General features: G+C 39.9%; 1 pseudogene; it reads left to right on the forward strand.

Moving 5' to 3' along the window:
- Positions 1-638: 638 nt before the first annotated feature.
- Positions 639-13,374, forward strand: part of LOC138808845 (exportin-6-like) — a 30,022-nt pseudogene continuing 17,286 nt past the window's right edge.

Below are 13,374 nucleotides of genomic sequence, written 5' to 3' on the forward strand. Positions count from 1 at the left end.
CTTTCTTTTAATAGAAACTAAGAACAACTAGACCAACATTAAAACCCAAGAATATGTCATGTATTATTTCCTGTAGGTCATGTCATTTGGCCATTACTCCCTAAAAAGATGAGACATGGAGATTTGGCCACATAGCAGGCAGTGTTTAGTACAAATCTCTGTTTGATATTATTGAGGCTATTGCATGAATCTGATGGGACAAAGCAAGAAGGAACACTCTGTGTACAGATCTGATAAGCGCTTAACAATATGGTACCTGACAGGCTCTCGATTAAAAGAGCGGACATCCGTCAATCAGCATGAAGCGTGCTAAAGTCTGGCTTCCGTGAAAATCCTTTGTGCTAACAAAGCAGCTTTCTTCTCTCCAGCTCTAAGTCCTCAAATAGAATATGCCGACTGTGGTAATGGGAAACATAAGGAACAGGAACTCATTATTCCCAGGATACCATCAAGACTGCCTTCTCAGGGACATAGTTAACACTTTTTTTTTAGTCCTCTAGCCTCTGCTCTCTACCCAACAGCCATTGATAAGACCTAGCAACATGGATCTGACCTGAGCTAGCTACTGTGTCAGGTGATTTCTGCAATCCTCTTACTAAATTCTCACCATCATCTTGGAAGGGTGGCGAGTGAAGGACATGATGATGGTCCCATGTGGACATGTGGACACTGAACGTCATAGACTAAATCATGACCCCTCTTCAAATTGGTAAGTTGAGTCTTGGACTATATTTGGAAGTAGGGTCTAACTATAACCCTCCAAAAAGAGATAAGTAAGGTTAAACAAGGTCAGAAAGGTGGGGTCCCAACCAGTCTGATTGGTGCCCTTTGTAAAAAGAGGGAGGGATGCCAGAGGCACACGTGTGCACAGAAATTGGGCCATGGGAGGACTCAATAGAAGACATCACGTGTAAGGAGAGAGATGTTAGGATGAATCAAGACTGTTGTTATCTTATGGCCTTCATACGGTGGGAAAATAGATTCTGTGGCTTAAGTGGCTCAAGGTGAGTGGCTTCTGTTCATGATTACAGCCTGAGCAAGCTATGTATCAAGGCCCAGTGAAACTAAATCAACAGCTGAGAAATGGAGCCAGGTATGGTGTTTCACACATGTAATCCCGACTACTCAGGTGACGAGGAGGAGAATCAAGGATCAAGGCCAGCCCAGGCAAAAAAATAAATAAGATACTGACCCTCAGCAAATAAACTGAGTATGATCATGTGAACCCATTGTCCCAGTTATGCAGCAAGGCTTAGGTAGGAAGATCAAAGACTAGGCTGACCGTAAGACAAATTGTTAAGACCCTAGCTGAAAAGTCACTGAAGCAAAAAGGCACTAGAAACATGGCTCAGGTGGCAGAGCACCTATCTAGCCAGCAGGGGACCCAAAATTCAGACTGCCTTGAAATTTCCCAGAAATTACTACTTCTCCCATTTTTGAGAGCCCGGAGAAGCTCCCTGAGGGCAGAGATAGGGGCTCAGGGAACCTGGGTTTGCATCCGGGCTGTGTCACTAGTTCAATGTCTGACTGGGCTCACTGCCTCACCTACTGAGGATTTCGTTTTAAGTGAAATAATTGAGCTACAGCGTCATTCCCACCTCCAAAATTCCATATTTGTTAACACTTTCATCTAAGACCTCATTCTCTCACCTATAAAAGAAAATAATAGTCTCGAGGTACAGTGGCTTAAGCCTGTAATCCTACCTACTGGAGAGGTGTAGAGGGAGAGACTGAAGTTTGAGACCAGCCAGGACATAAAAATTCATGAGACTATCTAAATGATGGTTGGGTAGCATATGCCTGCCTGTCATCTCCAATGACTCAAAGAAGTAAAACCAGGATCAGTGCTCAGGGCAGCTCATATTATCAATGAAAATGGGATGGTGGTATGGTTCAAGTAGTATAATGCCTGCCAAGTAAGCAGACAGCAGATAGGGAGAAAGTAGCTAATTCTCTCCTTTCTCACCAGTGACCTCATTGGCAGCCACTGAGAAATGTGTTCATTTGGTAGAGGAATCCGTATTCTCTCTGGACCATCTGAGAGCACCTGGAGATATTTGTCACATCAACACTTTCCTGTCTTATGAAACTCTTTAACAACAACTGGAATGTATTATACCCTCCTCCAAGTTTAGCATTAATTCTGCTTTACTATGGCACCTCTGTGTACTATTGGAGCTACTATAAGTATTCACCCTCCCTCTCATTCTTTCTACACTCCCTGCCTCTCAAGCATCTTTGAGCAAGGTGGTTGGCAGAGGACAATACTGGCAGAAAAGCAGAGGAAATGATCCTTGTTCCTAATGATAATTCCTCATGCTTATACCCAGGTTTATAATCATATGAAAAAGTCTTAAAACTTCAAACTTCACAGAGATTGAGCTCATTTTCCCTATGCTCACATCCCCAGTAGATACTGGAATTAGAAATGAAGCCAGACCCTAGTAGCTCTATCATACTCGAGGGCCAACATATGTGGTTGCTCCTGATTCTGGAGCCTTATTAATAGAAATAATTGTTACTCCTTTAAAGAATTTTGAGTTGACCTATGAGGCCTGTCCATGGTCTACTTGAAACATAAAAAAAGCCAAGCATTTCATAGAATGAGAATGATAAGGATTCTCATGGCCAACAAAGAAGAGGGAGTCACAAGCTCCAAGGACAAGAGGCTCCTAGCTCTCAGCCAAAACTAACACTACTGATGGAGCCTACTTATCAACTATTCCTCCCTTCTCTACAGAGACTGAATTGGGATTGGAATCAGTTATCACTGTGATAAAACACTTAACTTAAAAGGAGGAAAGATTCATTTCGGCTCATGATTGCAGAGATTTCCATCTAAGGTTGGTTGGATCCTTTGCTTTGGGTATGAGATGCAGCAGAACATCATGACAGCAGGGGCATTTGGTCGAAGAGGCTATGCACTTCATGGTGGACAGGAAATAGAAAGAGAGAGAGGTAGGAAGAGATGGGGACAAGATGTATCTTCTTCAAAAACACCCCTGAAGACTTTCTTTCTCCAACTAGGCCCCACTTTCTAGTTTCTATAACCTCCCAATAATCTTATCAAGTTTGTGAACCCATCAATGGATCATTTTATTGATTTGATCATGATGAAATCACCTTTGAGTGACTGGATCCACCAACTGGGGACCAAGTTATTGGTAAGTATATTTAGAGAGACATGCTGTACATAGGAATTTAGATGTTCTTTCAGAAGCTTCTCTCTCTCTCTCTTTCTCTCTCTCTCTCTAGTTCTGATGTTTTCTAACTCCCACTGCCTTTGGAATACCATGAGACCAAAAAAATCTTCTGAGAATACAGTTTCCAGTACTTCTGGTTGTTAACTGTTTTTCGAGTGTCTCGAACAGATCGCCCTACTGCCCCCCACTCCTGCACAGACATACATTTTCACACATTAGTAATTACCTATACTTTGTGCAATGGGCTGTGAGGTTTTCCATTCTATTCTATTTCATGAAGAAGGAAAAAAAAAAGATCCCAGTCTAGTTCAACATTGATTTGAAGTGATGAGGTACAAACAAGTTGTAACTCAGCTTGGACCATAATGTCTTGTTGAACAGTCTCTGAGCTGTGGTCTTATGGCTCATGTACCTGTAAGGCACCATTTCAGTGTAAGACGGTCATGCGTGGGCTTTGGTATTAGACCTGAGATCCAAGGCTTTCCTAATTAGCATGAGCCCTTGCTTCCTCCTAAGGCCCCCTTCCCAAAGAAATTGTGAAGATAAACTTATCACAGGTCTAAGAAAACATCTCACATAGCCTAGTCCACAGCAGGAGTTTGATAAACATGAATTCCCTTCTCCTTTCTAATCAGGCTCAGATCCCTAGTCTCTGACCATACCTGCAGTTCTTAAAATACAATCTTTGAAGAAAGACAAAAGGATTGTTTCTCTGCACTGGTTGCTCTGAGGGACTTCTTTGGGGTTGCATTTCAGAAGTACTAGAGTTGCTGGGGAAGCATCTGTGTTATGTGCATGACATAAAATCCATAGCTAGGGACCTTGTAATGTAGAAGAATGACATATTCTTTTTGGCTCTTTGAACACACAAATAGTATTATCAGAGATAATGTCTAGAGCATTTCCATAGTAATGGAAATGGGGGGCCTTCAATGTGAGCTCAGGACAGAACCATCTAACAACATCTGCATCGATTTATATGGCAAGATGGTGTGGAGAAATGTACTGAGCCTGATTTTAGATTTGTATACCCACGTTTTGGGTTCCTAGGACACACCTGGACTCAGTAGAACTCAGTTGTCAATCCCTGTCTGTGCCACAGACACAGGGGCTTGAGATGGACTTCCAAGCTGAGTGGAAGGAAGTAGAGTCTGGTTTTGTTTCTTCTCCTTGCCTTTCTTGTCCTTCCAAGTCTACTGTAGACCTCCATTGTGTTGTCTGCTGGGGTTCTGAGATCTCCATCCTTCGGATATGTTGCTGACTCTTCAAGCTAGCCCCACGAGATGGAGAATGAGAATGACATGGAATGGAAAGCAAGAATGCCTTTCTCTTCTTCTGTTGCATCTCAGGCCTTGAACATATTTGAGGGCTTGAGAAACTAAGCAGAGGAGAAAAGAAGATGAAGTCAGAAATCCTGTTCCCAAACTCATCCCTCCTTGCTGCACAGGGCTCAGGCTTAAATCCATTCTGAGTAGAATCCTCCCTCTCTTTCCTCTCTTACTGAAACCCTGCCTCCCCACACATCTGCTACCCTCCTTCTTTCCGATATCCCAGGGAACCCTAAACTCAATATGTAGCCCTGTAGCTTCTCTTCCCCAAAAAGACTTGCTTTAATATGCAGATCAGTTCTTCTTTGTTTCAATCTCTTTTCATATTTGCAGAAAAAAAGAAAAAAAAAACAGAAATTCCCATAACTTTCCCAAACTTTCTTCACTCGGAAGCACATTTTGTTTCAACTCTAGAATTTAGAAATACTTAGAGATGTTTTGTTTATGCTTCCAATGGTGACTACTTGATGCCCTTTGAGTGAAGTGTTGATACCCTCGCTCCCAGTCTTGAAGTTACCTCCTAGGTCTCAGACCTTTTCTGATGGGAAATCCTGTTTCTCTGTTGCCATCCAGTCAATGCCTACAGTAGGTAAGAATGACAGAAGAAACGGACTTGGTTCTGTGTAAGACTGGATCTAGATTGAAGTCACAGTTGGAAAGCAAAGGTGCTTAAATCTTCTTCTTCTTCTTCTTTTTTTTTGCAAGACCCAAGCAGAACTGAGAACTGAAAATCAAATATCATCTGGTGCTAAGTGTACAGCACTGCTTCCTGGCACTAGGTTTTAAGAGTTCTCGTACTTTCCATCAGGAAATATCCAAGTAACAGAGGCATCCATCCTACGTCAAGGACACTAGATACAATCATACTTTATTAGGAGATGGTAGGGACAAATATTCAAATCAGAGACATGGCTTTTTATCAGTAGAGCTCTTGGAGTCTTAGAGGAGAAATTACCTTTCCCATTTGAGATGCACAGCATGCGTTCAGACCGGTGAGTCTGGTTTGGAGTCACAAATGGAGCTGTACTGAAGTTGACAGAGGTGACAGCTTCTTACATATGGAAAACTGAATAATAACGATTCTGTTTGTGAAGAAGGGCTGGAAATTATGTCTCTAATTCGGATGCAAGTCAGGGCTGAGATGAGCAGATTCAAATTGCAGTTTGTCTGGGCTGACAATTTTCTTTTTTTTTTTCAAGTGACAAAGGAAATAACAGTTGATGAAGGTTGTCTCTAGGGGATCTGGAAAACATTCTCTCTTGGCTGTTTTTTTTTAATGACATCTCATTCAGATATTCATAATTATCAATAGCCATTTGATAATTGTAACATTAACTGATTGAATGCTGTTAGACTTTGCCATGCTCTTCTGAAAGGCAGACCTGCAAAGACAGGCATCTGATCTTCACAGAGGAATATATGCTCATCAAAAAGGCTTACATTGACATTTCGAGATTGGATAACATGATGGAGTTACAAACGTAAAGGAACAAATATATCCTTTACATTACATTGGGAATGTAATCCCAAATCATAACTGGTTTGAAAGAAATTGGGGAGGTAGAATCTTGGGTCCTGGTCTTTAAAGAGAGATCAAATATTTATACAATGATTCTATCTTGAAATTAAGTTGCTTTTGGCTGGCTCACACCGGTAATCCTAGCTACTCAGGAGGCTGAGATCTGAGCATGGTGGTTCAAAGCCAGTCTGAGCAGGAAAGTCCATGAGGCTTTTATCTCTGATCAGCCACCCAAATGCCAGGACTAGAGATGTGGCTCAAGGGGTAGAGCTCCAGTCATGAGTGAAAAAGCTAAGGAGACAGTACCTAAGTTCAAACCATAGTACCGGCACAAGAAATAAAAACTAATGAAGTTGCTTTTGATTTCAACCAATTGCAGGAGAGTCTCTTAAGAGACTGAAATCAGAGTTAGATTAATATAAGTGCATATTCTAGCTTAGCACACAAGAAAATTCTCTCCTAGTTTTCAAAGTTGGAAGTTTGAAATCAGCATGTCAGCAGTGCTGACTCTTTTCCGACATTTCTTTTAACTTCTAGTAGCTACCAGAAGCTGTAGCTTTCCCCAAGGATCCAGCTCTGCTTCCATCTTCAAATGAGACCCCACCATAATTTATGTCAAATCGTCCTCTTTCACACTTATAAGAACTCCTAGTGTTTTAAATCTTCAAACTCATAACCAGACATATATTCCTTCAAGTAAGAAATTAAGACAGACAAGTACTGGTGGCTCATGTCTGTAATCTTAGCTACTCAGGAGGCTGAGATCTAAGGATTGCAATTAAAAGCCAGCCGTGGCAGGAAAGTCCTTGTGAGACTCTTATCTCCAACAAAACACTCAAAAAACCGGAAGTGGGGCTGTGGCTCAAGTGGTAGAGTGCTAGCCTTGAGCACAGAGAGGCTCAGGAACAGCACTCAGGCTCTGAGTTCAAGCCCTATAACCGACAAAAAAGAAATTAGGACAAATACATTTGCACACCTTACTAGGCTGTGTATGGGCCAAAACACAAAGATTCACATGTAAAATACCTTTGAAAGTATTCAAGTAAGTAGAGAAGCAAATTTAAGAGGTGCTGCAGTTGACACCTTGAAGCAAGTATAATCAAGCATTTTGGCAAAAGTTAGATGTTTAGTTTAAAGTTTAGCCAAGAAAAAGAAAAAAAATAGAATGCATATGCTCAGTTAGCTAGTATTAAAATTCTACAGTATTGATTTTTTTTAAAAAGCGATTTGAAATGTGAGTATGTGTGTGGGTAGAGAAACCAAAAGAACAGAAGAAATCTTATTTTGTTATGGACAGGTTATAAGTTTTGGTAAAGAAGGCAAGACAAGAAGTTAAAGAGGACACAAGAAAGTTCAGGAAACTGAACGGAGAAGCTAATTATAGCATCAAAACCTCAAATAGTAACATGCATTTTAAATGTAAATTGTCTGAGTCCCCAAATTAAAGAAAGGAAGCTGTTAGTTAGATCTAAACAGTCATTTTTATGTGTTTTTTTACAAGGATTACCCAAAATTAACTAGAAAAAAAATTGAAAGTACATGGATAGGAAAAGACACATTGAGTAATACTAACTAAAAAAGAAAGAGGACATAAGAGAAGAAAGTTGGCTCTGAAGCCAGAAAAGAGTAGGGCTAGAAAATGTAGCTATATAAGAATAAGATACTGGATTCATCAAGAATATAGAATTCTAGCCTGACACCAGTGGCCATACCTGTAATCCTAACTTCTTTGGATGCTGAGCTCCAGAGGATTATGGTTCAAAGCCAGACTGTGCAGAAATGTCTGTTGAGACTCTGCTCTCTAATCGACTAGCAAAAAGCTGAACTGGAAGTATGGCGCTAATGGTAGAGAACCAGCTGTGAAGAAGCATAAGGCTCTAAGGCCAGGCTCCAGGAAGGGTGAAAAATAAAATACCACATTAAATATGAATGCAATTAATAAAATAGTCTTATATAAAGCAAACGTTGATTTAAAAAGAACCCAGCAGACTGACATTGATGAACACCTTTCTGCCATCTGAGATTTCAACTCCATTTTTTTTTCTGTTTACCTACCCGTCAAACAGAATAGCAATAATGTAGATTTGACTCCCATATTTGATGTAGTTTGACTCCCATATTTATTCTTGCTGTATAACAAATTATAATACATGTAGTGGCTTAAAACAATGCAAATATTGCCAGGTACCAGTGGCTCACACCTATAATCCTAGCTATACTGGAGGAGACTGAGGATTGCAGTTTGAAGCAAACTTGGGAAGAAATGTCCATGAGAATCTTATCTCTAATTAAGCACCAAGAGGAGAGAAGTGGGAGTATGGCTCACAGGGTAGAGTTCTAGTCAAGAAAAAAGAAAGCTAAGAGACAGTGCTCAGGCTGAGTTCAAGTACCAGTATCAGTGCAAAACAAACAAAAACCAACCAACACTAAGCTGGGCACCAGCAGCTCATGCCTATAATCCTAGCTATTCAGAAGGCTGAGATCTGAGGATCTCCAGTTCAAAGCCAGCCCAGGCAGGAAAGTCTGTGAGACTCTTATCTCCAATAAATTACCAAAAAGGCCAGAAGTAGAGTTATGGCTTAAGTGATAGAGTGCTAGCCTTGAGCAAAAGAAGCTCAGGGATAGCACCCATGCCCTGAATTCAAGCCCCAGGACCATCAAACAAATAAATGAAAACCCCAAAATGTAAATATTTGTTTAGGATAAGTGTGCAGCTTCTGTGGCTGGATTTTCTGCTTAGGATCTCACTGGCTAAAATGGAGGTATCTGTTAGTTAGTTCTCTTTGGAGGCTAAGGCTCTTTCCCAAGCATACTGGGTGGCCAAACTCCTTTTCTATTGTGGAAGCAATAGAATTGTGCCTTTGGTGACTGCTCCTTGCTCCTAGGGCCGTCCTCATTTTTGCTTCTATCACCTGATCCATCTTGTATTTTTGTTTTTGGTAGTACTGAGGTTTGAATTCAGGACCTCTTTTTTGTTAAGGCAGGTGTGCTAGACTCCTTGAGCTATATCTCCAGTCGTTTTTGCTTTAGTTTATTTTTCATCTGGTGGCGGGGGGGGGGGGGCGGGGACGCGTAGAGAATCTCACTTTTATCTGGGCCAACCTCACACCATACCCTTCTACCTCTACCTCCTGAATAGCTGGCCATAGCTGACTTCATCTTCTACCTTTCCACAGAAAACCCTCTTCTTTTTAAGAGCTTGTGTGAGTAAATTAGACTCACCTTTATTTAAGGTCAACTGTGTCATGTAATATATTAAGATCACAAGAGCAATACACCATCAAGTTCACAGGTACATCAGTATTTAGAATATTTAGGACCATATCTACAAATTCTGCCCAACATGAGCTTTCTGTAATTATTTATTTTGTTTTGGAAAAGCTTTGGTGATACTAGAGTTTGAATTTAGGGTTTCATGCTTGATAAGCTGGTGTGCTACTGCTAAAATTATGTTTCTAGCTCCTTTTTTGCTCTAGTTATTTTTGAGAGAGGGTCTCACTTTGTGACATGATCAACCCGGACCTTGATTCTCCTATTTATGTTTCTCAACCTAGCAGGCAAAACAGGTGTATCCATCATGTCCAGCTTTTTATTGGTTGAGGTGGGATTTCTGTAAATTTTTTGCCTGGGCTGACCATGAACTATGATCTATCTGATCACTGCCTCCTGAGTAGCTAGGATTACAAGCATGAGCCACCAGGCTTAGTCAAATCTTGTTATTTTATTGCATGAAATTTCCGTGATATAGTACTCTCCTGGGAATGTGTCATTTTTACTCTAAGAGCAAAGACCTTATTTCCTAATCCCCATATAATCACCTCTGTAACCCAGGAGGAAGATGTTCCTTCAATTTTAGACATTTTGGAAAGCTATCATTTTCTAATTGATAGCAAAGTACTCATTCTCTGGGATTTGCAACAGCTTTCTTTGAAGTCCAACACATAGAATAGTCCAACACCTTTTGAAGGTTCTGTGAGTTATAAAAATTCTCTAGTTAGCATAAACTTTTTATTAAATGTATTTTTAATATTTTGTTTGTTGCATATGTCTTGTATCACTCTCTGAGAGAAGTATGTTAAATCTTCACTATGACATTTTATTTATTATACTCATAAGATTGACATTATTCTCAGGCTATGTCATCCATATAAAAAATGTATGTTGTCAGTGTATCTTCTTTTATTCATTATTTTACACACAAGAAAAATAAATCAATTATTAGATAATTGCTGTTTCATTGACAACATCCAACATTTATTCGGGGACACATTAAAGATTATATTGCAAGACAGAGTCACTGTAAGAGTCTCCTGACAATTTGAGTTAAATTTACAAAATGTAGAAGACAGTTTTGGATTTAAAAAAAAAAAGGTGTGCTCTAATTTCCTTTTCTCCAAAGACTAAGAATAGTTCGTTCCTCTATTGGCATGCATAAAATATGTCACACTTTGTTTTGCTGATGCTTGTCAGTTCAGTATGAATTGATCAGCTACCTCAGTATGAGCAAAAAGTGCATTGCCTTGTGTGTCTGGACTGGGGAACTATGGGAAGACAGATGCTCCTAGTGCAGTGATACTTGCTCCAGTATGACACCTGACCATCCATCTCCCGCTCACTCAGGTGATTGTATCAGCAGGCAAAGCAGTGAAGACTGCTTCCAGTCTCATGACCAACTTAGACTGAAGGGTTGATTGGTCCATAACATACAAGCTCTGTGTTGAAGCACTGCATCCAGATTACTGGTTCTCTCCTGACTGCTTTTTATTTCCCAAACTTGCAAAGCATCACTTTCCATGAGTGGCGGGGGGGGGGAAGGTATTCATGTAAGGGAAGCTATCAAACAATCTAAAAAGAACACAGTCAGAATACTCACTGTACCTAGGTGACACAGGAACAATAAAATCTTGGAGGGATGGGTAGGGTGGAGAGAGAGAGGCTGGAAGGGGTGATATTGACCAAGATGTATTGTACACATAAGTTGACATGTTGAACTGAAACTTCCTATGTACTGCCATTTCAAGATAATAAAATATAAAGTTCTCTCCTGTAATATAGGTGATGTCCACATAGTTTTGCTGTGTGCTATCTTTCTGAGTCCACCAAAGATAATTCTTTGTTGGTTTCTCTTCAGTCTTCAGTATTCTACTGCAGCAAAGGCAGAGTAAGATATGAGGTGTTCAACAGACTATGGGGAAACATCCTTTCTTGTATTGCCTTTGTTTCTTAATTTAATTTAACTTTATTGTAAAGGTGTTGGACTACTGTCCATTCTGTGCTGTGATCAGGTCTGTTATTTTGTTTGCTTCTGTATCACATCGTTTTAATGATTGACATTGTATACTGCATTCTGGTTTGGTGAAGGGATTGGTTTTGTTTTTATTTTACACAATTATATTACTTTTACAATATATTTAAGTATTTTTGTTTTGTTTTTACTCAATTAGGTTTTCAGATTTACTTTCAAGCTGGGTGCTGATACATTTCATGCCTAGAAACCTATCTACTTAGGAGGCTGAGATATGAGGATCGCAGTTTGAAGCCAGCCCGGGCAGAAAAGTCCATGAGACTCTTATCTCCAATAAACCAGAAAAAGCCAGAAGTAAAGTGGTTCAAGTGGTAGAGCACTAGCTTGAGCAAAAGAAGCTCTATGACAGCACCCAATCCCTGAGTTCAAGCCCCAGGAGCAGAGCCTATGTGTGTACATGTGTGCACACGCGTGCACGTACACACACACATTAGCTTTCTAATAATTTTAGCTAAGTCACACAAATGAACACACAAACTCTTACTGGGAGTTTTGTTTAAATGACTATAAAGCTCCACATTAACTGGGCAGAATTGACATCCTTAAAATAGACTTTTCCTGAAAGAGCTGTGCTGTTTCCATTAGTCATTTTTTATTTTTGTCAATGAAAGTCTTGAGGGTCCTATCTACCCCCATCTTTCTCAATCTAGGTCATACATCTCCCATTAAGATTCTATCTTAGCAGTTCCTAGTTTTTGTTCTACTGGGAATGGTGCTTCCTGCCCCCTCCCCCCACCCAGTGAGATGATGGTTCTATAGCTTTGTGCATAAAGTTTATTGATTTAAAACATTTAGCTCCAATACTTTTTTCAATGAATTTCTGAAAACAGTAATTTTTTCCTGCTTCCTTTCTAATCTGTGTAACTCCTTTTCTGTCTTCTTCTTCTTTGCCAGAACCTGGCTGTGAATAGACAGTGGTTTTGTGTGTATGTGTGTGTGCACATTCGTGTGTGCAAGATCTTACTATATTGACTCTAGTATTAACTTCAAGTGTGAATATAATTGTTGGCTGGTTTAAAACAATTGTTTATATGTTCAGTAAGACAGATTCTGTTTCTGCTACTTGAAGAGGGTTTATAAATAGTGGGCATTGAACATTATTGATTGTCTTTTGTGTGTTTGTGTGTGTGTGTGTGTGTGTGTGTGTGTGTATAGATGCTGGTCCTGGAGCTTAAACTCAGGGCTTAAACTGTCCCTTAGCTTTTATTATTATTACCATTATTATTATTATTAATTATTGCTAATGCTTTACCACTTGAGCCACAGCTCCACTTACAGCTTTTATTTGGTGGTGGTAAATTGGCGATAAGAGTCTCACAGACTTTCCTGCTGAGGCTGGCTTTGAACCACAATCCTCAGATCTCAGCTTTCTGAGTAGCTAGGATTGCAGTTGTGAGCCACCAGCACCCAGCTCTTTTTATCTTTTCATAATAAAATGTTATGATTTTTTTTACTTGGCATACCAATAAAACTATTATAGTTTCTACAGCTGATCTGTCCTTGCTTTCCAACAATCATTCCTATTAGATTGTAATAGGTCTTTAAACTAGCTACCAACTTTTGTTTACGATTCAAGTTGAGGTTTTATATCCTTATATATAAATAATATTGTTCCATAAGTTTTTATTTTGTATACTGCAGCAGGATTTCATCTCATGCTTATTTTTGTGTGGGGACTGTGTAGCATTTTATATTGTTATTCAAATTTTAAACATATCTGTAATGGTCTTTTTTTCTGTCCTCTTTTTAATGTTTGGAGGTAGTGGAGCTTGAACTCTGGGCTTCATAATTGCTAGGCTGGTGTTCTACAACTTGAACCATGCCTCCAGCCCTACTTTCTTCTGGCCTTACTTCTTACCAGGGCTTCCTGTCCTTGCTGTGATTGCATGTACAGACCACCATATCCAGTTTTCCTTCAAGGAGATGAAGTGCCCTGGACTTCACACTGTCCTGGCACCACAATTCTCCCAATTTCAGCATCCTATGTAGCTTAGGATGACAGGCCCTGTGGGTTGAGAA

This window comes from Dipodomys merriami, unplaced genomic scaffold (assembly GCF_024711535.1).
Source record: "Dipodomys merriami isolate MVZ:Mamm:240054 unplaced genomic scaffold, mDipMer1.0.p SCAF_48, whole genome shotgun sequence".
Classification (NCBI taxonomy): Eukaryota; Metazoa; Chordata; class Mammalia; order Rodentia; family Heteromyidae; genus Dipodomys; species Dipodomys merriami.